This window comes from Protopterus annectens, chromosome 7.part0 (assembly GCF_019279795.1).
Source record: "Protopterus annectens isolate FY-2018-M chromosome 7.part0, PAN1.0, whole genome shotgun sequence".
NCBI lineage: Eukaryota > Metazoa > Chordata > Ceratodontiformes > Protopteridae > Protopterus > Protopterus annectens.
Genome location: NC_056739.1, coordinates 1,792,830,581 through 1,792,835,458, shown reverse-complemented (window position 1 = coordinate 1,792,835,458; position 4,878 = coordinate 1,792,830,581). Strand labels below are relative to the sequence as shown.

The 4,878-nt window shown below is 40.8% G+C and overlaps 1 non-coding gene across 1 annotated transcript; it reads right to left on the bottom strand.

The window, feature by feature from the left end:
• Window positions 1–3,885: 3,885 nt before the first annotated feature.
• On the bottom strand, window positions 3,886–3,957 carry TRNAG-UCC. The gene has a single exon. It is a non-coding gene; the product is annotated as a tRNA-Gly (tRNA).
• Window positions 3,958–4,878: the final 921 nt, after the last annotated feature.

Here is a 4,878-nt window from a genome sequence, read left to right as displayed (position 1 = left end):
GAGTACAGTGGGACAATGACTTCCTTTTTTCTGGATGAAAAGCCCTTAGTGATGAGGTGTGCCACATAGAAGGATTTCTTGACTGTTGTGGTGATGTGGTTATTGAAAGTGAGACCACTGTCCACCTGTGTCCCTAAGTCTTTCATCATATTTTCGATATTTAGTGTACTGCCACCTATGTGGTAATTCATGGGTACATGTTATTTTCCAAAGGGGAAAACTATACATTTTTGGCATTAAGCTTGAGTCCATGGCTCTGGCACCAGGCATCTGTTTCTGTAAGGCCCTTTTGTAGAATATCTACATCATTTGGGGATTCAGTAATGGCTCCCAGTTTGCAGTAATCTGTGAACTTTGCTAGCCAGAGTCCCTTAGTGTTGGCCTGTACTTCAGAGAACTAGATGCCAAACAAGAGTGGTCCCAGGACTGAACCCTGAGGTACTCCACTTGTCACTTGTCTGGAGCTGGATTTGGAGTCGGCTACTTTTACAGTCTGGGTTCAGTCAGTAAACCAGTTGGCAACCCATCAAGTGACATAGGGATTTATGCCCAGCTTAGTAAGTTTATCTATGATTCCAGAGTGGGGGATGGTGTTGAAGGCCTTGGCGAGGTCCAGATAGGCTGTGTGGACCGCCTTACCCTCGTCCACAGCTCTGGAGACTGATTCGAAGAAGTCAGTCAGGTTCAGGAGACAAGCTCGGCCTTTCACAAACACAAAGTGGGTGGGGTCCAGTGTTTGAAGGTTGCCAATGTCTTTGTTTGTAAGTTCCATGATAATGCGTTCCATGCCCTTGCAGATCAGGCTCGTAAGACTGATGGGACGGTAGTTCCCAGGATCCAAGGTGGGTTCCCCCCTTGTGGAGTGGGATAACTGTAGCTGTGCACCACTCAGTGGGCATGAAGCCTGAGATCACTTCTATTTTGTATCTTATTCTAGTATTACATTTGTTTTGTTTTAAGTTTTCTGTTCTGTTGGAGTTTAAGAGTTCTTGGCTAGAGTCAGTTAAAAATGTAACCAAAGAATTTCTTTACAAACTGTGAATAGCATCAGTTAATTAGAGAAACAGCATTGCTTTTACTTATAAATCTATTTAGCTGACGTGTTTATGTGGTTTGCATTGCTCTGAGTATCACTCATCTCAGACTGCATTCTTCCCCCTCTCACCCAACCAGTCCTTGTTGTGTTCTTAAATTTGGCGGCTTTTGAGTTGCCCGCCCCTACAATAAATCTCATTTTGGACACTCCTCGAAGTCCCATCTCATCAGCTCATTCTACTGAGTAGAGAGAAATTGTTTGGCAAGGCCCATCCCCTTAGTTTCCCAACCTTAAATTATCTTGTTTCATCCCTTATCACTTAACCTAAAAAAATTGCACTTTATTTATCTGCTTTTACTGCATTTGTATTTCTTCCTACTTTATTACTTTATTTGCTTTTGCTGCTTGTTCTTAAAAGTACTCAATGCATTTATTTTGCTGTATTACTGCTTGTTAATAGCCTGATTAAATTGTACCTGTTATTCTAAGCCTTTTGGTTTAAGCACTTGGGCTTCAGGCCAGTTGGTTTACATTAAGAAAGTTTGTGGTCTACACCCTTTTGATAGGAGAGGTAGCTTACATCCTTCTAAGTTGGGAATTCCTGGTTGAAGGCTTAGTGCCTGTTATTCTAAAAGTGCCTTAATTCTGGTTTAAGCACTTGGGCTTCAGGCCAGTTATTTTATATTAATAAGGTTTGTGGACTACACTCTTGCTGGAGGAGAGGGCAGATTCTGCCCTTCTGAGCTGGGAATTGCTGGCTGAAGGTTTACTGTGCCTGCTTATTTGAACTGTTTTTTCTGAAACTGGTTCTGAATCTAGCTCTGTTTGTATAACCTGAGCATTAATCCAGGACATCTTTTAGAGAGGGTTCCCCTGTGTCCAAGTGACAGAAGTGTGCAGTTAGAACTTGTCTGACTGAAGACTGCTGGAACAGAGCTCAGATTTGAGCTTTTTTATTGGCTAATTGGTTAATTTATTTAAATCGGTTTGCTCTTGTTTGCTACTGTTATATTTAAGTGTGTATCTGTTCTCCTGTGTTAAATCAACCTAAACAGAGTTTAAATATCTTTAGCATAGTCTGGTTACAGGTTTAGCTGTATCCAGATCTGTTTGTCTGATTCTTGTGTTTCCTGCTACGCCATCTTGTGTTGGCTAGAGCCTGCCTGCACTTAGTGGGACTAAGTGAACTGGTTGCAACTAGTCTGGCATAGGGTGTTGAGCTAAGAGCTCAGGGACAAGGGCTGATTGGTAAAATCTGGTGTTTCTATTTTACTTTCATTTTTGTGGTATTTAAACCTAGCATTTGCACGGGTTTGTGCTTGTCTGCCCATCACTCACCACCGCCACACTGTTTTAACCCCTTGTGATGTATCTCAGTTGCATTTTTTCCCTTACCAGCATTCCCGTGTAAGTGAGGCCGTTGCCTGCAGCTACTATATTGATTTTATCCAGCCCTACTCACACCCAGGGTTGCCAGACGTCCCTATTTGGGCGGGACTGTCCAGAGATCTGCAGCCTGATCCCGAGTCCCGCCCTGACGGTTTAAATCCCGGGCAGCCTCTGCTTTGTTTTGTTTTTGATTGGCCCGTATACCGGCATACGGGCCAATCAAAAATCTCTAAACACAGAGCTTCTTGTGTGTAATGCGGACGTTCTGCATTAAACGAAGCTTTACCTAAATAGCCTTCTTAGTTGCCTATTACGTTAGATGTAAGAAGTTTTGTCTTTATGGGAACTACCCTCCCTTTCATTTTGTTGTATATCCTGTTTAATTTGGAATTCCACCAGGGTATTTTGTTTCTGGGGCTACTCCTGGATTTACTTCTGGTAGGTACAACGGCCTCTATGCAGCCATTAACATGCCGGTACAGAGTTTCTGAGAGCAATTCATTATAGGCTGGTCTATTCTTGACTTTTGGAGGGGCACTGAATTTTGACTAGCTATCACTTAATAAAGGTAATGCCTTGGAATAGTTCCTAACTCTTACTGGTTTTAATGAGATTACAGAGTTGATTTTTATTTTGAAGGAGATAGCTTTATGATCAGATTTTACCAGGGGAAGATGAGACTCCAGACCAGAGAATTTTTCCTCAGGTAGACAGTAAATGTTGGAGGTGTGAAGGGGAAGAAATAGGTAATTGGGAACATATTTTCTTTAAGTGCAGTGAGTTGGTAGACTTTAAGGATTCCCTGCAGCAGAGATGATTTTTCTGAGCTATGATACAGAATCAATCAGAACTGACTAGACATGGTAAGGCCTTGCTGTGTCTAATAATGGTGGCTGCCAAAAAAACAATTACCAGAAAATGGAAATCAAAATCTAAACCAACTATACTGGAAGTAGTGAATATAGCAACATAGATAAAACAACTGGAACTGAGATATTTAGAAAAGGGTAGGAGCAAACTACATAGGAAAAAAAGGGAATTGTGGGAGCAATACATACAAGAAGGAATGAGGCATAAAAGGCAGCAGGACTTAAGCGATGTAATGTATGTTTGAGTGAGAAAGATTGGGTAGATTATAAGTGATGTATAATGTTTGCAACAGGGAGTGAATCAATATGGTTTGTGATGTAAAATGGTTGCAACTAGGATTGTGTTGGTGTGCTGTTTTCATTTATGTGTATGTATGATGGCCTATGTGGTAAGTTCATAGGTAATTACTAGGCTAATGACACCCAGAGGGCCTTTTTAAGCCTAGCCATTCTTCTCATGGTGAGAATCAAACTTGTATCTTGTGTCTGTGTGGTCAAAACCTTAACCATTAAGCCAATCCCCAAAGTTAAAAAATAATCTGAGTGTCTTTGCATCAGAACATGAATGAATGTTTAAATGTACAGAACTCTTACATTGGCTGGGAATTGAACCCAGTTCAACTGCTTGGAAGGCAGCTATGCTCACCACTATACCACCAATGCTATGAAAATGTCATCACTGCAAAGACTTGAACCCAGGACCCTGTGTACTAGAGTCAGAGCAACGTGCCACTACACCAAATCTGCTGTAAGCGATGATTTAATGAAGATCTTTCTTGTTTAAAAAAAAGCAGGAATTGAATAATTTATGTAATATTGTTTAGGTTATATGATATATAGCAATATATGTGAAGTATGTTTATGTTAATATAGTTTGATTACTTTTATTTGAATGTAAATTTGCCTGTGACACAAGTGATAATTCAAAAAAGGTGTAGGGGAAAACAAAGGGTGCTTGTATTTACAAAGTCCACAAATCTCTGTGTCTGTATATTTGAGACTGTGTAGAATTCTCAGTCTATGGAGGGGTAACTAAAGTCTCCCATGAGTAGGGTGTTAGGTTGGACGGTAAGAGTCTCCAGTAAGTCCAAGTATGTATTGTGAGTTTCTTGGGACATGGAGTGTGACCTACACCTGGCTAAGATATGGTACGGTATTTTGTCTATGATCATCTGTACATAGAGGAATACCAGCACATTATCCTGTTTAACCACCTTACAACTATGCTTATTATAGATGAATATTGAGACACCTCCTTCTTTAGCCCCTGTTTGTGTGGATATTAGTCTAAAAGTGTGGAAGCCACTTAAACCTTGCACCACTGGGGTACTCTCTGCTGCTTTAAACCATGTTTTGGTAACTGCACATATGTCTATATTCTTGAGAGTGTGGAGGGCTTGGAGGGAGTGACATTTTTTTTTATTTAGGCTTCTGGCATTGAGCAGTAACAGCTTGAGATTCAGTTGACTTGATTTTGCTATGGTACTTGCAGTAGGTTTGTCAATTTGTCATTGCCTAAAAAGGCACTGTGTGGGTGGATAACATTTTAGCCACTATTTGAAAGCTTATAGGGGAAAGGTGTAG